The 22,860-nt window shown below is 35.6% G+C and overlaps 1 protein-coding gene across 1 annotated transcript in view; it reads left to right on the top strand.

Moving 5' to 3' along the window:
• The first annotated feature begins 6,707 nt into the window (after nucleotides 1-6,707).
• The window catches only part of LOC109112152 (phosphatase and actin regulator 4A-like), a 60,182-nt gene continuing 44,029 nt past the window's right edge, over nucleotides 6,708-22,860 (top strand). Inside the window, exon 1 of the mRNA XM_042776038.1 lies at nucleotides 6,708-7,054. The gene's annotated coding sequence lies outside the window, so the exon portion shown is untranslated. The remainder of the gene's footprint in view (nucleotides 7,055-22,860) is intronic.

Raw genomic sequence — 22,860 nt, 5'->3', positions numbered from 1 at the left:
TTTAGATCATATCTGTTGTTCCTAAACATTATGAGATAACTAATTTTTTCCCTGAGCTGGGAAAACACCTCTGAATGGACAAAAGGAAACTCAGGAAAAGAAACTGTGCTTTACTGGAATTCATGATTTATGATTGCAAATAAGAGAGAGAGAGAGAGAGAGAGAGAGAGAGAGAGAGAGAGAGAGAGAGAGAGAGAGAGAGAGAGACCTTAGCACCTTACCCAATCCACTAAAGATGTTTTCTTATGCGCTCTCTATATTCCTCACTCTGAATCCCCATACTATAATGAGGACATCTTTGAATCTCTCCATCTAAATCTAAATGCCAGGACAGGGTCTCTTCCTGACTACACCACAGATAACGGGAATAACTATATTTTTGGACAGAGCTTCCCACAAAATATTGTAAACTTCCCAAGAAATAACACTGATGACCAAGTGAATAAAAACGGGAAGCTTCCGATGGAGCTCTGTCGGAGCCTGGGTCTGTACCTCGTCAATGGCAGGGTGAGAGGAGACTCTCTTGGAAGGTACACCTACAGTTCATTTCATGGTTGCTCAACAGTGGATTACATGATCACAGATTTAGATCCATTCTTTTTCAGAGCATTCACAGTCAAACCACTAACACCCCTATCAGACCACAGTCAAATTACTGTTTACCTAAAGAGGACAACAAATATGGAAAAACAGTACATTCACAGCCCAGTAAACTCTACAACATTACAGCAAATTACAGATGGACACAAAACAGCACGGAAAAATATGTGACAGCAATTGGCCATCCAAAAGTGTGTCTACTTACAGACAATTTTCTAGGCAGAATTTATCCTCACAATCGAGATGGTGTCAATCTGGCTGTGGAGAACATAAGTTATATATTTAAATATTTGGCCAATTTATCTAACCTCACATTCTATAAGAAAATCCATAAAACAACACAAGAAAATGAAAAATGGTTTGATTTAGGCTGTAAAACCATGAGAAAAAAAAATTAAGACAATTGTCAAATCAAAAACACAGACATCCAAACAATGCAGATTTACGCCATCAATATTGTGAAGAACTCAAACAATATAAAGGTACACTCAGGAAAAAGAGAGAACAGTACATCCAAAATCAACTCAAAACTATTGAAGAATCCGTAAATTCTAACAATTTCTGGGACAACTTGAATTACTTGCATAAAAAACATGAACAAGCAGCCATTCAAAACGGAGACACCTGGAAAAATCACTTTGAACAACTTTATAGTGACATTACAATGAACCCAGAACAAACCCAAAAATATGAAGAAAAAAAAAAAGATTCATATGGAACATACAATTGGTAAATATCAAAACCCATTAGACTACCCCATTACAGAAAACGAACTGATTGATAAAATTCCAGAAAGCCTTTGATTCAATTTGGCATGAAAGTCTACCGTCAAAACTTCTAGAATCAGGTATTGGGGGTAAAACATACAATATTATAAAAACAATATATTCAAAGAATCAATGTGCAATTAAAATTGGAAATGAACAAACAGAATTCTTCACTCAAGGGTGGGGTGTGAGGCAGGGCTGTCCACTATCACCGACCCTCTTCAATATCTACATTAATGAATTGGCTAAACTCCTAGAACAATCAGCAGCACCTGGCCTCTACATGACTCCAACATAAAGCTCTTGCTGTTTGCAGATGATCTGGTTCTGCTGTCTCCAACAGAAGAGGGTCTACAGCAGAACCTAGACGTCCTGCACACGTTCTGTCAGACCTGGGCCCTGACCATTAATCCTAGCAAAACTAAAGTACTAACATTCCAGAAAAGACCGTGATTTCATTGAAAGAGAAAAAACTTCACCCTTGGTATGAGCAAAATTGAAAATGCAAAAAACTACACATGCCTCGGGCTGAAGATGAGTGCAACTGGTAAACTAAATTTGGCTGTGAATGAACTGAAAGAGAAAGCAAGAAGGGCCTTTTATGCCATCAAAAAATCTATCCAAATTGAAATACCAATTTGAATCTGGCTCAAAATATTCAAATTAGTCTTTGAACCTATTGCATTATATGGCAGTAAAGTATGGGGTCCTCTCCTGAATCACGAATTTGAAAAATGGAACAAAAATCCCACTGAAACCCTGCATGCTGAGTTCTGTAAGAGTCCAGAGAAACACTAGGAACAACGCATGCAGGGCAGAATTAGGCCAATACCCTCTACTAATGCACATTGAGAAACGAGCCATCAAATTTTGGAAACACCTAAAAATGAGCGACCCCAACTCTTACCATTTTAAAGCCCTTAAAAACCATGAAGTGAACCCTGAAAAAAGTCCCCTGATTCAGATGGTCCTGAAGCTGCAGAAGCAAACTAATATGACTAACAACAGCCAGCATCAGGACACTGAAATATCCATCCACACAATTTGGCCCAAACAGATTATAAAAGCACAAAAAGAAAATTATCTAACTTATTGGACTGAAACAACAGAAAAACAAAGTAAACTTGAATGTTATTTGGCCCTAAATAGAGATTACACAAATGCAGAATATCTGAGTACAGGTGCTGGTCATATAATTAGAGTATCATCAAAAAGTTGATTTATTTCACTAATTCCATTCAAAAAGTGAAACTTGTATATTATATTTATTCATTACAGACAGACTGATATATTTCAAATGTTTATTTCTTTTAATTTTGATGTTTATAAATGACAACTAAGGAAAATCCCAAATTCAGTATCTCAGAAAATTAGAATATTGTGAAAAGTTTCAATATTGAAGACACCTGGTGCCACACTCTAATCAGCTAATTAACTCAAAACACCTGCAAAGCCTTTAAATGGTCTCTCAGTCTAGTTCTGTAGGCTACACAATCATGGGCAAGACTGCTGACTTAGTTGTCCAAAAGATGACCATTGACACCTTGCACAAGGAGGGCAAGACACAAAAGGTCATTGCAAAAGAGGCTGGCTGTTCACAGAGCTCTGTGTCCAAGCACATTAACAGAGAGGCGAAGGGAAGGAAAAGATGTGGTAGAAAAAAGTGTACAAGCAATAGGGATAACCGCACACCTGGAGAGGATTGTGAAACAAAACCCATTCAAAAATGTGGGGGATATTCACAAAGACTGGACTACAGCTGGAGGTCAGTGCTTCAAGAACCACTACACAAAGATGTATGCAGGACATGGGTTTCAGCTGTCGCATTCCTTGTGTCAAGCCACTCTTGAACAACAGACAGCATCAGAAGCATCTCGCTTCAAAAAGGACTGAACTGCTGCTGAGTAGTCCAAAGTAATGTTCTCTGATGAAAGTAAATATTGCATTTCCTTTGGATATCAGGGTCCGGAGGAAGAGAGGAGATGGACACAATCCACATTTCTTGAGGTCCAGTGTAAATTTTTCACAGTCAGTGATGGTTTGGGGTGCTTTGTCATCTGCTGGTGTTGGTCCACTGTGTTTTCTGAGGTCCAAGGTCAACGCAGCCGTATACCCGGAAGTTTTAGAGCACTTCATGCTTCCTGCTGCTGACCAACTTTATGGAGATGCAGGCTTCATTTTCCAACAGGACTTGGCATCTGCACACAGTGCCAAAGCTACCAGTACCTGGTTTAAGGACCATGGTATCCCTGTTCTTAATTGGCCAGCAAACTTGCCTGACCTTAACCCCATAGAAAATCTGTGGGGTATTGGGAAGAGGAAGATGCGATATGCCAGATCCAAGAATGCAGAAGAGCTGAAGGCCACTTTCAGAGCAACCTGGGCACTCAGTAACACCTGAGCAGTGCCACAGACTGATCGACTCCATGCCACGCCGCATTGCTGCAGTAATTCAGGCAAAAAGAGCCTTTTGAGAGTTTTGAGTGCTGTACATGCTCATACTTTTCATTTTTATACTTTTTAGTTGGCCAAGATTTCTAAAACTCCTTTCTTTGTATCGGTCTTAAGTTATATTCTAATTTTCTGAGATACTGATTTTGGGATTTTCCTTAGTTGCCAGTTATAATCATCAAAATTAAAAGAAATACAAATCTGAAATATATCAGTCTGTGTGTAATGAATGAATATAATATACAACTTTCACTTTTTGAATGGAATTAATAAAATAAATCAACTTTTTGATGATATTCTAATTATATGACCAGCACCTGTACATTGAAAGACTGTAAATTAAGAAGACAGATGGCGAGGTACAGACTGAGCAGTCATACTCTGACTATAGAGACGGGCAGATATCGACAGCACTGGCTGCCCAGAGAGAGCCGTATCTGCCCTTACTGTAGTCATGGGGAAGTGGAGACAGAGACACACTTCCTCACCAGCTGCTCTAACTATGAAGAAATTAATTTTATCCCAAATTTGAAATACTTTACCCTGACTTCAAAATGTTAAACAAGAAAACACAACTTCAATATTTATTAGGTGAAAAACAAGACTGTATCTTACTAGCAGCAAGATACATTGATGCCTGTCACAAAAAGAGGGAGGAGTCAACAAATCAGTGATGCCCCTACACACACACACACACACACACACACACACACATACTCCACACACGCACACCACATTGAATTATAAATTGTTCGTAGAATTTTAAAATGTTATTTGTTCTACTTTTTAAATGTATATATATGCATGTATATAGATTCAATGTAAACACTATGCTTTGGCAATACATTGTAACAATTGTCATGCCAATAAAGCACATATTGAATTGAACTGAATTGAATTGAGAGAGAGAGAGAGAGAGAGAGAGAGAGAGAGAGAAAGAGAGAGAGAGAGAGAGAGAGAGAGCATGAGCACAATAAATAAATAAATACAATTATTACATTTGAAAATGAAATGCTCCTGCGAGGCTTGTATTTATGTGTTATAACAGCTGTGAATGCAAGGTAAGACACAGTACATGAGTTCATTCGAAAATGAAATGCTCCTTTCTCTAAGGTCACATAAGGTCATAATAGTGATGCGTAAGCTCTTCATCTTAATTCACAATGAATTAGTGAAATGTGAATAAATAATAGGCTAAATATAACATGATGTGAATTACTAGATAAATACATTCTGTACACATCAGGCCAAACAAGCAATGGTCATTCTCAAACAATCAACTGCAAGCTGAAGTTTGAAAGATTAAATACAACATAATATACAAAATGTTTGAAGATAAGAATTAAGAGCATAACCAATTAATAACAGAAAGAGTTGTTCAGTTGTACCTACTAAGGCAGCACATAGATCCCTACCACCAACCCTAACCTGGCAAGAGAGGAGGCTCCTCTACTGTATACATAAATAATAACATTATGGAATTTAGTGGATACTACTACGTAAATTAGCAATAAGCCTCTCAAATAATCAGTATTTTTGGCTTGCAGTATTAAATATGGCCACTAGATGGCAGACGTGACCAGTGGAACACGTCCCACACATCAGCTGGCAGAACTGATGCCCTCCTGCAGGGGTCACCAAACTCGGTCCTGGAGGGCCGGTGTCCTGAAGAGTTTAGCCCCTGCTTGCCTCAACACACATGCATGAAAGTTTCTAGTTTACCTAGTAAGACCTTGATTAGCTCCTTCAGGTGTGTTTAATTAGGGTTGGAGCTGAACTCTGCAGGACACTGGCCCTCACGGACCGAGTTTGGTGACCCCTGCCCTCCTGCACTGATGTCTCGTGAATGTTGGACAGAGACTGGAGGAAAGCTCATATCTGCTTTTTAGAAATAAATCAGGCAGAGAGAGAGAGAGAGAGAGAGAGAGATGGAGTGATGTAGAGAGAGAGAGAGAGAGAGAGAGAGAGAGAGAGAGTTTATATATTTTTACTATTACTATTATTCTTTTTCTTTCTGTTAATACATATGTGCACTATTTGTAAGCTGCCCAGCTTTGGCAATACAAATGTACAGTTTTTGTCATGCCAATAAAGCACACCTAAATTGAAATAGAAATTGAGAGAGAGAGAACTGTGGATAATGAACACAACAGCTGCTTTTATTTTTATTTTTATTTATTTATTTATTTTTTTTATCAAGATGAAATTTAAAATACAGGTATCAAATAATTTATTTGCCAAGAATTTATTTACATTTTTGTATATACTGGTAAAGAACAAATGTAAAAGAAGGAAAAACAGTACAGCAAAATAAAAAAACAAATACAAAAAAAAAATATTATTATACACACACACACACACACACACATTAAAAATTTAATAGTATAACACAAACAGAGTGAATGAAATACAACAGCTCAAACTTTTTTTTATTAAAGTTAAAAACTAAAAGAAAAAATAGTAGTTAACTAAAAAAAATTTGATTTTAGTTACATTTAAAATATAAGTATCAGATAAGGTAATATTTGCCAGGTATTTATATTTATAAATTTTATAATTTTTAGATAAAATTATTTTTTACAGGTATTTATATTTGGATGCTTCATAATTTTCCATTTTATTTATCTGTAATTATGAAATGTCTATTGAACTACAGCCAAATAAAAACATTAATAATAATAACAGCATTAAAATGAGTTAACATTATATATTAGCATATGTTACAACTTACATAGAAAATGTAATTAGAAAATGTAAAATAAACAAATTAGCAAATTAGAAATATATAAAGAGGTATTTATTGTTGCAATCTGGCAACCGCGTGATCTTGCAGGCAAGTTCGAGCGTTCCTTGTCACGTGACCTGCCAGACTGTCAGCTATGGAAATGAATAACCGCCACCGGCTCGCGGAGGAGGAATTCCAGGTGAGACACCTGGCAACCCGTGATCTCTCGCCTGATCAGAGCAGGTAGAAACCTGACAGTGAACCGACTGCCGCGGTCGATAAACACGAGGTGACCCCGGGTTAACTGAGCCAACTCAACCCTCAACAGCGCCATGAGAGGGCTCTGGATGAGCACATATTAATCCAAGAACATCTCGTCTCTTTTCGAGAGTTTGTGGAGCTGACAGAGTTTGACTGACAGCCGCGAGGTTCACCCGAGGGAGCTGCGTTTAAAACTCATCCCGGACTCAAAAAAGTTTTATGGAGGGAATTTATTAATACAACCACACAGGTAATGCGTTTTAAATTTCATTAATGTCACGATTAATACCAAAATTAGGTGTTTCGTTGTTTTGAGTTGGTGTTAATAATTAGCCGCTAAATGCTAATAGCTCAACAACCTGTTGCACCGTTTCAAAACATCACCAGCAAACAAGGAAATCGTAAAAATAAACAGTTTTAAAGAAAATGTAAACACACGGATATACACAGCAACTTGTTTAACACTGCCTTAAGCATATATGTATAAATTAAGTTGTCATATAGTTTAGTTAATGATAAAGTGACTCGTTTTGGATCAGGTTAGCGTTTGCTCAATGATTCAGCATCAACACTGATTTACAGTCTACATGCAGACTGAGCTTTAGCCTCGTGACTTGTGATTCAGTCAGTTTGGGATGAGGTTTCTCGACTGAAGAGTTGACATGCAAAACTTCATTGCATTCCCCACATGGTTTCTGATGTCCTGGACAAGTTTCAGCAGGTACAGGTACACCCACAGAAAGAGCAACCTCAGGGTCTGTTTTCTGCTGGAGCAGGACCTGGAATACCGTGGCACTTTACTGACCGACTGTTCGGGGAAGGTGTGAGCTGCATTGCATTTATGCAAATCCTGTGAAACTGATTGCAGCTTGGCTTTGTTGCTGGTGGTGTCCATCTGAATGCTCATTGGGTTAATCATGAATCATAATGTGTCCTGGTGCAGTGATTTTGTTCAGTACATGGCCTAGTTCAAGCTCGACCGTGTCCCATTTAACCTCCGTTTGTCCTGTCGGTGCATCTAACAATGAATGAAGGATTGTTTAGTTCAGGTCAGCGCTCTTGATGCTCTTTGGGATGCTGAAGTGCACAGTGAGCGTCCTGAAACCGCTGTCGTGATGTCATTTTAGCCTCCTGAGCTCATGCTCTCTTTGAACTCTTCGGCAGCGTTGTGCACAGTTTTTAGCCTCCTGAGCTCATGCTCTCTTTGAACTCTTCGGCAGCGTTGTGCACAGTTTTTGCAGATTTGTGCTAATTTTTTTTTTTTTTTTTGCAGAGTTTAAACTGAAAGGACGTTCACGCTGGTCTTTTACCCCAAATAAAAGCTAGTGTTTTTACTCTGTCACAATAAAATGAACTGTCTTACCCAAATTTACAGAATAAATTGAGTGCAGTGAGATAAAACTAATTGGCACAGAAAAAAATTATGAAAACACAATAAATGGGCAGTGTTTGCTATAAATCACAGAAGCAAACATGCAAAACCATTTAAAAGTTTGGGGGTCAGTAAGTTTATTTATTTTTTTTATTTATTATTTATTTGTTTTTTTTTTTTAAAGAAACGAATGCTTTTATTTGGCAAGGATGCATTATTTATTATTATTATTATTATTATTATTATTATTTTTTAAAGAAATGAATGCTTTTATTTGGCAAGGATGCATTATTATTATTTATTATTATTATTTTATTATTTTTATTATTATTTATTTATTTATTTATTTTTAAGAAATGAATACTTTTATTTGGCAAGGATGCATTAAATTGACCAAATGTGACCATGAAGACATTTATAATTTTTCAAAAGATATCTATTTTTAAATAAATGCTGACGCAGCACGTCTGGTGTGTGATTCCTCTTTTAGCTACGATGCAATTTGGCGCTGCTCTTCTCAGCATGTGACTGTCATATTTTGTTATTTTCTAGGGATGCACCATATATCATCCACCATATCGATATCAGCCGATAAATGTAAATTTTTCTGTTATCGTTATCGAACCGATAAGAGAATTTGGCCGATATCTTAGAGCCGATAAATAATGCGTTATTTCCTGCAGAGACGCTTCAGATGCGCACTGTTCACTGTGATGGTTTTTAATTGCTTGAAATATTATTGGAATCACTTTAGCCAAGAGCGCATCCAGAAGTTACACATTCTGATTAGCATGTAACTTAGTTCGAGCTCACTTGTGCATTTGCATCTTTTTGTACATATATAAGTTGTAATATAATAATATGTTGTATAAATATCTGAATATATGATGCGTTACCTTGTCTTAAATAAGCTGGCAGCACTTCAGTTTACCGGTGTTCATTCAGCTCTTCTTACTTATATTTAAAAATTCGCATTTTAGGGGCTAAATATCACGTTATTGGTATTGGGGTCGCTTCAACCCGCAGACATGAAAAACAACCGCAGACTTGGCAACACTGGTTCAGGTGGAGCGGCATTTACTACACAGAGCCGTAGTCCACCGACAAGCTACACAAAATCGCTTTCAAAATCAACAAAGAATCGTCTGCGATTTTAAAATCGATTTTGTGTAGATTGTCAGTGAATTACGGCTCATTTACTACACAGAGCCGTAGTCCACCGAAGTCTGTGGTTGTTTTTCATGTCCGCGGGTTGAAGCGACCCCAATACCAATAACGTGATATTTAGCCCCTAAAATGTGAATATTACCAAGGGCAACTCTGCCAAAAAATGTGTATTTTTATCGCCCGGAACGAAACGCGATTGGACTAGTTTTGAGAAGCAATTTGGCAGGTTTTGTTTTGAAAACCTTGCAACCCTGATCTGAACGCACATGCTGGAGATATACTACTAATCACCGGAGCGTCTTTACTGATGAGATGCGCATGGAAATCGCATTCGATTTTTTTGCACAGCCCTAGATATAATTGTGATTTGATGTATTTTACAAGTGTTTGTTTACACACAAAGTATATTTTGTTCATCCCATTAAAAATAACATTCAAACTAGATCATTTTAGAGCTTTAAAGTGCTGGAAATAGTTGAGAAATGCTTGAAAGTAATTGAAAAGTGCTTGAATTTCTCTCTCAAAAGGTTGTACAAACCCTGAAATGAATGATGTAATGCATTTGACTATTTATAAGTGTAAAATTTTTCAAAAAGTGTAAAATTCTTTTTCTACCACAACACCATGGTTACAGTTAGCGTTACCGCTGAATTCTGTGCAGAATTTGAATGATTCTCAGTAAATCTCACAGCAACCTTATCATTGTGCGGTGAATCCAAACGCTTCTCACTGGATCTCGCAGCACTGCTGCATCTGTGCAGTAACAGTGTCGTGAAATCGACTTTGGCTCCCAGGGTTAAGCTGTTCTGAGCTCGGACAAGTTTATTTGCATAGCGGTCTGAGCTGAGAAACGGTGCATGCTGCGCATCTGAAACTTAGTGCGGTTTAGTTTCGCTTTCGTTTCATTTGCCGTTCGATGTTTCTCAAATGCAACAGAAATGGCAGCGCAATGAGTTGGGCAACGCGGCGGTCGTGCCAGTTTCACAAAGCTGGTCAGAACATTCTGTTATTGATTTAAATTGGGTTATTATTAACTCAAATTATGTATATCAAATTCTATAACTAAATGATATAAAATGATATAAATGATATGTATATGAATTACACAACTAAAATTTTATTTTGAATTGTATTTTTGTTAATTTTAGTTAACTGTAAATTACAGTAAAACTTCTGACCGAAAAAAAAAATCAAAGATAAAATAAACAAGTCTTCTTGAGCTTAAACAGACAAATACGTACAACATATTAGACCCATAAATTGTGTTAAAGTGATTGCGCGTAATTTACCAACTGGAGTCGGTGTCCTTAAGGTTAATAAAGATTAATTTATATATTTAATATTCAATAGTGCCATTTGAAATTTTCTTCTAAAAAGAGCATTTTTGTCTATGTTTATGTTCAGTTATTTCACTGCAATCGTAATGAAAAGAACCTATTCATTGCCATAATTATAGTGAAATTACTGAACTTACACACAGGGGCCTGACAAAAATGCTAATTTTAGAGGAAAATTTCAAATGGAACTATTACATATTTTAAATTAATCTTTATTAACCTTAATTAACATTAAGGACACCAACAGTTAGAGGCACTTAATAAAGCTATGAGACAAAAGGCTTTTGATTAGTTATTTTCTTGCAAGAAAAGATGACATACAGTCATCCAAGTTGACTGCAGAGTGAGACCAAAAAGGAAACACCCCAACTCAACATTTATACCTTCATCATCGAATCTCATCCAATCATAATGCATATTCAACATATATGTCCTTTTAAAGGTGTTCAGCTATGTCCTCCAGATGAGTTTCTAAGAATTTAATGCAAATCAGGACAGGACAGGACATCTAAGAAACTAAAATAAAAATGTTCTCTCACACTTGCACACAAACACAAAGAGATTTCCTGTTATCTCTCAGCTCATCAAAAAAGAATAGAAAGATCACTTTCTGCTCTTTAATTTGTTTTATTACTTTAATAGTAAGCATTAGGGGTGTGATGAGATGACTGACTGGTCTCGCGAGAAGGTGATGATATCCTCGTGCAGACCTTTCAGATATATTTGCATTACACTGGCCCTTTCACCAGTGGTATGTAATGTAAGGTATGTATGATATTATGTTCACATCAGGTAAGTGGCCGCATGATAAGCGGGGAAAATTATACAGTAAAGTTTTTATCCAGTCATAAAAGACTTCACAGTTTAAACGCGGAATGTCACGGAATTTCTCAAATTTTGAATTAATTAACCAAAAGTTGGTCATTACACTTAAATCAAAGCACGATATGGACTAATATCTGTAAATATAAAGCCGCAAAAGTCGATTTAAATATGAATCCTGCATCTTCTGCCTGTCTCTGTTAATGAAGGGTCCAGACGCGCTGTAAAATAAAAATGTTAGATGAAAAAACACTCAAACACACACACACACACACACACACACACAGACGGACACGCGCGTGACGCTCGCGTAGATTTCAGCGTTTGCCATCTCACTAATGAGGACGTAAACACATGAACAACATCTCCAGAACTGCTCTGAGAGAGCCTTCGTGAGCATTTACCGTTTGATTTGAGTAAAACTAACGTCATATCACATACACAGAACTGGAAAGTTATTAACGGCAACCCGTCAAAAATAAAAGTCCGGTTTGAATGTACACAGCCTACTACTGCTACTACTAAAATGAACAAACAAACATTATTTTTAAGGAATAATCAAACTCCATTTCTTCCATGTTTTTAATTTTAATAGTAAATCCCCTTTGTTTGCCAAAAAATAAAGTTTGCTTAATTTTCAATAATTAAATGATAAATTATGAAATTAATGTTTTATGTCTTCAATTGATAACCAGAAAAATGAAAAAAAAAAAAAAAAAAAAAAAAACAACAACACAGAATTTCTGAGGGAAAAAAATTAATAAGGCTATTTTAAGAAGAAGAAAAATCAAATTAATAAATTAAGTTGTGTTATGCATTCAAATAGTTAGACATGCTGAAACAGAATTTGGTAACAATAAAAAATATAAATAATATGGTGAGACAAAATAAAACATTTCATACGGGCCCTAAACATGTCATTTTTGTTAAACTTTTAATAAATTGATGTGAAAATGTATACTATTAAAAAGGAGTTGAGAAAAAATGAAAATGGAAAAAAAATCTTTTTTATTAAAATGGAAATCAGTTTACTAAATAATAAACTTGACTGACTGCTACTTTAAAGGGATATTATTTGTGTTGTTTATTATTTATTTTTATGTATACATTATAATTTTGTGCAATTACTTGCTTGTCAGTTGAGTTTGATTTCAAAATACACCTACATTTTTTAGCATTTTGTGTTTTTCAGTTGAATAAAAGACAAATTTTCCCTATATATTTCATCATTGAGGATTGCTTTAAAAAAGTTTAAAAATCTCGTCTCGTTCTCGTGAACCAAGTCTCAAGTCTCATGTCTCGTCTCGTCTCGTGGGATAAGTGTCTCGTCACACCCCTAGTAAGCATTAATTTGTATTTAATTTTTACAATGAAGTCTTCAGAAATTAAATTTGATAAAAATTTACATTTGATTAATTTCTGTAGTATTTCTTACCTGAATAAAATCTTACTTAACCTGAAAAACTTAGTTTCACAGCTCTCTTTATTCTATTGGATTTATTTGTGCTGTTATTCGCAACTTTTTTTATTTGTTCTTATCATATTACTGACTTTTTACTTGTGGTTTTTTTAATGAAAATAAAACTTTGCGTTGAAGAAAAGTAGATTTTTGTTTGTATAGTCCAGGGGTGGTGAACGTCAGTCCTGGAGAGCCGCAGCCCTGCAAAGTTCAGCTCCAACCCTAATTAAAACTCACCTGCCTGTAGCTTTCTAGTATCCCTTCAGACCTTGATTAACTTGTTCAGGTGTGTTTGATTAGGGTTGGAGCTGAACTCTGCAGGGCTGCGGCTCTCCAGGACCGATGTTCGCCACCCCTGGTATATGCTGTCAATTATAATTTAGAAAAAAAAAAAATTCCGAATCTGTAAAAATCGGTATCGGCAGTGCGTCTCTACTCTTTAGTACAGGGAAGCAAACAATCTTTATATTTCAAATAGAAATAAAATTTCCTCCACAAAAAAAAAAAAAAAAATTATATATAATATACATATCCATATAGTATATCGGTCTGGCAAATAAACTAAAAAATTACTAGCCAATGGCGACTCAATTGCCAAGGTGTCCGTAGAGGGTTGTATATTTATTTATTTTTATTCCATTTGAAAAGTATGGTACATTTTCAAGGTTCAGTATTGTTTTTTGTTTTTTTTCCAGCACTCTATTAGTTTTTAGTATCCATTTTAAAAACTATCGGTTGATTAATCGGTTATCGGCCAGTGCAGTTCAACCTAGTTATTGGTATCGGTAAAATACACTCTTGGTCGACCTGCACTCCACAAATCAACTCCACAAACATTGAAAACACAGAAACATTGAAAACAGTCGCTTCAGAGTTCCTGTAGTAGATCTGTGCCGTGTGTTTGCATGCGTGTTGCAGGTTTGAGCTTAAAATCTAGTTTGTACTTTAAACTCTCACAGCTGTAAATACTGCAGTGACACTGGGTCACTTTACACAACCAGTCAGTCCCGTTCTGTCTCATTTTTGACAGGCTTTCTGCGCACAACAGTTTCTCTACTGTGGGGACGTTTCACTCAGTTATGTGCTTGGTTATGGTTAAAAACAACAACACAGAATTTCTGAGAGTCCACATTGTACTGTGCACCGCACACACACACTCATAGCGCCGGCTGTCATGTGTTTGCTCTTGCATTTTGTATAATGTCAGTATAAAATGGCAGCCTAAGGTGTTCTTTGCTCAAGTTTCCTACTCTAGGGGGAGTGTATAAAGCTGCAGGAATGCTAGTGTACGTAATGCTGTTGTGGATCGTTTTATTGCTTTGCTTACTGTAAAGATAGAAATATGGATTATAATGGACTTTGATTAATTATTGAATGATTTTAGTGTGAGTTTCTGTCTGAGATTTAAAAGCCATATTGGCTGTATTAAAAATATAGATCAAAGCAAGGCTGCTTTTATTTGAATATAGCCTGCTGTGCTGGCAGGGAATTGTCAAAGCACAGACCTTTTACAGTCGGTTTTCCTCGGAGGTAGTTTGTCTTAACATGCCCTCCGTGAGCATGTACTATTCAAAATAACTTCAGCGGCGCAGTGTTTTTCATAACTGTGAACGGTGTTTTGGAGCCGCCAAACCAGTTTGATGAAACGGGTTAGACCTTGTGCCTTACCACCTTAATTCTGTGCTCTGTCTGCACTGTTTTGTACACCTGTATTTATGTTTACGTTTACCCTCATGTCAAAACTACAGAAAGAAAGAGTGATTAATCTCCTTATTTCTGAATGAAGGTTGAGGTCTGTCAAGTTCTTTGTTGATGTGCAGAAATATATCTTGTGTGTTTCAGTTTTTGTCACTTACCATTCAATTTTAAAGCCCAAAGTATAATTTAAAGTATATTATTTTTATGCATATGCATACAGTGCATGTGATGTAAATTTCATTTTCAGCACAGTAGGAGTGCAGCTAGATGTTTCTAACCTCATCTACTCAACTTGCACATGCACCTTGTTTTTTTTTTTTTTTTTTTTTTTAACTAATTTTTTCACAAGATGACAACTTTGCCTTGGCTTGTTGTTTTACAGTCAAAAAGAAACAGAGCAAACGCAACAAACTACTGGAGATGCAACAATAGTAGACACTGGACGAGGATGAAACTTGTGCACACACACTAGGCTTTACTTTGAAAGGATATTCATCAGCCATGCATTTAGTACATGCACTAGAGAAGGTGCATGAAGAAAAAAAAAAAAACATGGTATACTTTGGGCTTAACACTAGTGATGCACCAACATTTTTGGAGGACTGAAATCATTGACACAGTGATAGGGATGTAATTATTCACTCAACTGACGATGAGATACTGTTCACGATACTGATTTCACAGTACGATTTTCTAACAGTTTTTTTTGTTTGGTTTTTTTGTCACATATTTGTATTGATGTTTAATTAGTGCATCTCCAACTGGTGCATTTTGTGTCCAGGGTTTCTGCAAGTCTTAAAAAGGTCTTAAAAAGTCTTAATTGTCTCTTCCACAATTTAAGGCCTCAAAAGGTCATAAATCAGAGCAGAAAATCTTACATCCATAAAGTTGTGGCATTAAATGTTGAATGCACTGCAAAAAAATTAATATTTTCCTCTGTAAATTTGTTTCCAATTAATATCTAAACATCATTCAATTATTTTTTTAATTAATTAAATTAAATAGGATTTACTTGATGCATATGGTAAATGAAGTCTTGGTCATTAAATCATTTTTATGCAAAAAAATTAATATTTCACAATCAAGTTGTTAAAAAAGTTGTGTGGCATTAATATCTTGAATGCACTGCAAAAAAAATTTAATATCAATAAAGTTGTGGCATTAATTGAATGTAAAATATTGGTTTCCAAAATTAATTTCAAAAACCTTCAATTATTTTGGTGCATCTCCAACTGGTTTGTCCCAGGGGAATTAAGTCTTTAAAAATTAAAAAAATTGTCTCTTCCACAATTTAAGGGCCTCAAAAGGTCATAAATGCAGAAATTTACAAATAAAGTTGTGGCAGAAATGTTGAAATGCACTGCAAAAAAATTAATATCTTCCTCTGTAAATTTGTTTCCAATTGATATCTCAACATCCTTAAATAATTTTTTTAATTAATTTAAATAGGATTTACTTGATGCATATGGTAAATGAAGTCTTGAGAAACTGAACAAAAATTAAATTAGTTTATGCTTAAAATGAGAATAAATATTTCTCAATGAGAAATGAAAACTTGTTTAAATATATATGTGTGTATGTATATATATATATATATATATATATATATATATATATATATATATATATATATATATATATATATTATGTTTTATTATATTATATATATATTATTTTATATTATATTTTATTTTATTTATTTAGTTCTTGTTTTAATCATGAACATTTTGATTAATTTCTTGGAAAACAAGACTTCTTATCTTATTTTGCTTCTCAAGTAAACGTATACTAGATTGACCCATGCCTTTTTGCTTAAAGGTGAAGACTTGACTCTGTGCATGTTCTGCAAGATCACCTTTTCCATTAAATATATTTTATCCAGCTTATTTTTCACATTAGAATGGCCGTAGTCATTTGTACATTTATTGTGTCTGGATTCCATGTCCTTCACTTCCAGCTATTTTTAGCTGTACAGAACTGCTTGTTATGCTGCTTGAAACCGCAAACTGGCATTTATTTATTTATATTTTACCATATTATCATAATGCATTGTTTTTTATGTCTTTTATATTGTCTTTTTTAAATTCTAAACACACTGATTTGCAGCGCATACTGTTTTACCGTTTACTGCACATTGATATTCTTCTTGTTATTTCCCTGTAGCGGCTAATGAAGCGGAAGTCTCACACAGTCACAGAAAACCACTTCCTTCCGCAATGAAAAATAAGGTGGATTAGAATGTCCCGGTTTTAAAGCAAGTAGAAAACTTTAAGCTCATTCAGGAACTTAAGATTTAGATTTTTTTTTTTTTTTATCATTTGTTAATTTAAAAATCTTGTATAAATTTAACTGCTTTATTTCTGTGTTTGCTTAGTTTTTATTTTGTGTTTATATAACTCTTGTATCATCCCAACTCAGTTTTTGCCATGATGATAGCTTTAGATGCTGACATGGCAATACTACTGTCTCAAGTAAACATATCTTGATTTGAGGATCTTTAGACATTTGTACTGAAAAACTTTTTTTAATCCAACGCATTGTCTGCTCGCTGGACTTTTACATAAGATAACAAATTGGTGTGTTCTGTTCCTTAAATTTTCTTTACTTGCTCTTACCTTTATAGAACTTGCAGAAAACCTTTGTGTCATCATCTGTAACAGGTAAACATGTCAGCTGTGTGTGGTCAAAGCGCAGGGGTTGATTGAAGAGGAAACATTTATCTTTATTTCATCTGTGCTACACACATGAATTATGTCTCAGCTTGTACAGGTTGTAGAGGTGAGGTAGTTATGAGTGAGGATACGTTCACCTGCCCCACTGTAAAATGACCAAAATCATTAATCGACCATTAAGAATTTTGACTGATTAATACAATACAACGGTTTAAAAAGTCATTTATTTATTTCTTTTCAGTAATTTATCAAAATATTTAAAAAGGTTTACTGCATGGTTAAAATATGCTACGCGCATAATTTTTTTTTTTTGAGAAAATAAACACAAGTCGCGCATAATAAGTCGCATTTTATTATTTCGTTCAGAAATAGGCCTAATGCCGACACAAAATGTTTATAAACATTATAATACACTGTAAACATAGCTAGGCTATTTTAGTTCCCCTCACGCCACAACAATTAACAGTATTTAGAAAAGAACAGGAATTTCAGAAGTTAGCAATATAAAAGACAAACCAAAACGAATTAATTTAGGCTAAACTGAAACCAATGTTGGGTCTCTCATTCGACGCAAAATCAAATGTTTCCGTTTTCGCTATGTATTTGAATGGCAAATTATTATTATGTAGCCTACTTCACTCGCGTTCCAATATCCAAGTAAAACAAAATGTTTTGCATAACATCACGGTGGTACGGTGATAACACTTAACGGCACTGATTTTACTTCATATTTAAACTGAGCAGTATTTTTTTCCATATGTTTGACTGACTGTATTGTATTTAGGAAAGCTTAACTGTGTGCTCGCATGCGGCGCCAGCTCAATCACTTGAATTTTGAACAGTGGAAGCAACTTCTCCTTTTAGTCATAAACAGTGGAAGCAACTACTCTTTTTATTCATAAAGATAATCGGAATTGTAAACGGTTTGCCTTTATTTGTGTACATTCACAATAAAAACAAATCTTTGTGTGTAAAATAAGCCTAAAGAAAAATAGGATGCCGCTTTCTGCCGTCTGGTTTCCTTTCGTGCAGTACAAAAATGAACCGAAACTGTGTTTTTCATTAATTTTCTTAATTTATTATTTAAGTAAAAATATATTTATCGTCTAGGCCTATTTATTCATTCAGTCAGCACCTTATTCTGTGCTGACTGATAACTGATCCTCAAACCGTCCATGCAAATGAGGTTTTCATGCTCAACCCTCTACATTGCGAGTAAATTACTTGCATATGTGACTAAATCTTCACTCTGGATGACTAAATAATGTCTAGGCCTATATCGTTAGCAATTGACTAATACATTCTTAGATTTTACTCGCCAGTGCGTGAGTTGGAGGCTAATTACAAGTTATATTTTCACTCGCTGAACAATCTGACTGAACGTACTATATGTAAACGATACTTTTTGTCATTTTCCTGTCAATATAACAAAATAACGAGTTCATTTAGAATTATTTAGCCTTTAAGAACAAGCAGAAGATATGCCGGTTTCTTCTGTAGTGGGCGGAGCTAATGCGCAAGCAGCAATCTCATTGGCTGGCACTCATCTATTAACGTCCCTGTTTTGATTTCAGGAAATCAGTTCAAGCTGACAACGTGATTAATATTCATGAACCCAGCAGCTTAGCAATCCTTAGTGTGTTGTATATTGTAATAAGTAATAGTCTAATTTCAAGAAATCAGTTCAAGCTGACAGCGTGATTAATATTCATGAACCAATATCTTCAAAGCATCCCCCCAGTCCTAAGTTCAATTAAAATAACAAATATGCATTCATACATGGTTACCAAGTTTTACCAAGAAAAAAACGATAAAACCATGTCTGCATTTGTGATCGGAAAAATGTAATTCCAGTCTTTGCTCCCCCCAGCTCTGCATACTTCACACATCTCTCTTTGTTAAGACACCTGATTCAGATAATCAGCTCATTAGAAGTGAGCTCCGTGCATGAACTGTGTTCCCATTGACATGGTCCCTACACAGTGTTCATTGCTCTCTACTCCCTGAGCAGGGGAAATCTGTTGAAGTTTACTTTACTTCAGAACATTCATTCACGGATTTGTGCTGCGCAACGTCTTCACACACGGACAAGTGTGACATCATATACCTCTGTAAATTAATACAATTTAAATTCATGTCTCACACACTTCAATGCACTTTGAATGGAACATATACGTTCACTTTGAAGTGGAATCATGGTGGAATGTCCTGTGATGTCCACTTCGCAGGGTACTTACATTCGAATAGAACAAACATCTGAAGCCATAAAAGAAACATACAAAATGTGCAGAGCAGGGGGCGCGAGGACTGTAATTGAGAATCGCTCTACACTGCTCAAAACTCACGTTTGAATCGTGCAGAGCAGGTCCTTTACATATGTAAACGTACTTAAGTTTGTGAGTCAGAACAGCCGGCATTGTGGTCTTCACTCCCAGGATCAGGAAACAGTCCTCCATAAAATGTCCTGCACACATCTGAATATTTGGGTTGAACTGTTCTGGAACAGTGTTGTAAACACAACTTAACCACTGATTTCTAGTTTCCTTTTGGAAGGCCAAACAAAGACGAAACAGCGTCTCCACAACATGGCGCCGGCGGCAACAGCGAGAATCAAAAGTTACGCCGCCTTTCTTTGTGTAAACATTTGGGTGCCGTTATGCAAATCTTCCCACATCATGACGTAGACATGTGGGGGCATGTTTAAATGAGGCATTTTAGGAGGGCATGGACGAGTCTTAACTTTTTTATAAAGAATATCTCTTTGGGTTTGAGACTTTAGTCTTTGCAACTTTAGGGATCTTATCTATTCACGAACAGCTTGTAACACTCCAAAGAGAAAGGAAAACTTGAAATCGCATCATATGTAGGGCTGTGACCGTGGCAGATTTTTAACACTGGGTTGGTAATGGGACCAACTACTGCGGTTGAAGCAGTGTTGATTGATGCTCTTCAATTACACGCTCAAAGGAGCCTGTGCGTGCTGTAGCCTGTATTCTTTCATATCAAAGCGCGAAATAAACTACATGCATGCAATGTCATGCTCAGTTAAGTCATGGAGTTACCAAAAAGGTGATTAAAGCTGACTTAAATCTGTGCATGCATCTAATATATTTTATATGAGTCACATTTAAGAACATGTCTCTGAAATGGTTTTCAAAACTGTCCTGGAGCAGCCCAGCACTGTCTCACTCATCTAAAACACCCGATTCAAGTCGTCAGCTCGTGTTTATTTAAGCACTTATGTTAGTGAATACGCAGCCTGCAAAACACTAAAATAAATATAAAAGAAATAATACAGTTAAACAAGAAAGTAGCCTAAATAAGAATACACCCTGTATACTGGACGCGAGTGGCGCGGTGCGACAAAATACTAGCATCACTTATTTTAATAAGTGATGCTACATTGGATGCAGCATGACACCACATGACAAATCCCCGACAGTGAACTGCCTCATCCTATTTATGAGGTACTGACACAGAGTTCAAATGTCCTATATAGACACTAGACAGAATCAACCTGTTGCGACGCGGCGGTGTCGTGTCCGGTATACACACGATTCACTGTTCCACTGCCAAGCAAGCAGTGCATTAACTCCTCATCTGCACATTCTCTCTTTGAAATAGGAATTGTTCCCACATTTCTTGTTAACATATTTCATAGGGATGTGCATTTCAAGCAAAAGTAATAATCGATAATCGCTGGGTATTATTCGATTAGTAGTCGATAATCGCTCCCCTCCCGCGCATGCACCCTCGCACGCATAAACACACACCCATAAAAAGAGAGAGAGGGAGAGAGACTATTCAGGCTTTCAATCTGTATGATAACAAACTGTTAAATTCTTTAGAGAAAGGTCTATCCTAACCCAAGCCAATTGATGGTTGTATGATTGCTGAAACATATTAATATAACATAACCGAATGACAGGACTTATTAGCCTAACATAACAGTCCGTCGATTATCAACTGCTAAGGCTGTAGGAGCCTAGGACATTTCTATTTTTGAAATGAGCCTGAACATTCATAGCATTTTTTAAAAAGTTTACAGATTAATTAAGATTAGAACAGATTAATTCAGACATGAATATTAGGCTTAAAACACATTACTTGCTAAAACAGAATATCATAAAACAGTAGGCTACGCGCTAAAACATATTGCGAACAGCCTGAATGACGGCACTAATTTGAACATTAATTTTAACGTCTGTATTTATAACAATGACCTATTTCATATTTTTATTTAAAAAAAAAAAAAATGATTAGAATGAATGATGGGAATGTTTACAGTTCTACAGTTATTGGTGGTACGTTGTCACTGTCTCCCTTCCCCCACTGGCCTGTGCTAATGCTCTTCACTTTCCGGGCCGGTGTTCTGTCGATCTCTGATACCCTGTCAGAGTTTGCTACCTCCCATGAAAAAAGTAGGTAGTACTTATATGGGCCTGCCAGACAGAGGGGGAGCTTTTAATTGAAACAAGAGAACTAATATAGAGCCTTACATGACCCGGACCGGGGCTAATCAGGTTTCTCTGCCCGAGTCACTGTCCTCATTACACAGCTGTTGTTGCAGCCATTATAATAGTTTAGTTTTGTTTTTTAATGGTCATATTTCATTTGATTCTTTATTAATTTAATTCAGAAATATGATTGGAACATTTTATGTTTGTTAAATTCAAGTTTGTTTGTTTTTTAAATAGCCTACAAAGCGGCCAGCGCAAGACCGTGAGTTGAGCGTTTTTGTCAGTTTATCCTTCTCAAAAAAAAAATGATTAGCGTCATAATATTTTAGGAATTAAGTCAAAATTGTGACAATGAAATCATGTTACATTGCATGAAGTAAAATGGAATATATTACACATGTATACTCTGCCAAAAAATTAATAAAAAAAAAAGTATGTGGCACCTGTCATTCTTCACGTTTAACACGAAAAACAGCAATAGGCTTACTGATGATTTTTTAAACTCGAATTGATTTATTTCACGAGACACTCGTTTGTATTAAATTGTTCAGTTTTTTTTTTTCAACATGCGCTCAAATATTTATTCGTTTTTATTTTCATGTTTTTTTTTTTAAATGGGAAAATATAATTGGTTGACATGTATTATGAAGGGAGGTGTATTTGTCGTTATTGTTTTATTGATGGAGGTATTTATCTGGAAAATATAATTGATCCACATGCCGCATGAAAGGAGGGGCTTTGTGTTATAATAAAAGTAACAAAGCCCAAAGCTTATTGGGATTAAAACGTTACATATTATTTCCAAGCATTTATACCATAATTGAAAGCTTGTGAATAGTCACATAACGTTATTTACTTCAGAAAAATCAACATAACAAAGGTCAAATTTTTAAATGGTTTAAAAAATGTTTATGGTTATCAAACCAGTGGAATATTACGTTTTATTCCTTCAACAAATAACAAATCATTTTAATGCAGCTAGCTCGTAATCACGACTTAATACGTGGGAAACAGGAAGTTTCTCGCTCAGCACAGTGGAGTGCATCGTTTTGTTAACTTTGTGATTTAT

This window comes from Cyprinus carpio, chromosome A19 (genome assembly GCF_018340385.1).
Source record: "Cyprinus carpio isolate SPL01 chromosome A19, ASM1834038v1, whole genome shotgun sequence".
In the NCBI taxonomy this organism is placed as follows: Eukaryota; Metazoa; Chordata; class Actinopteri; order Cypriniformes; family Cyprinidae; genus Cyprinus; species Cyprinus carpio.
Note: the sequence above shows the minus strand (reverse complement) of the source record. Positions and strands in the feature narration are given on the sequence as shown.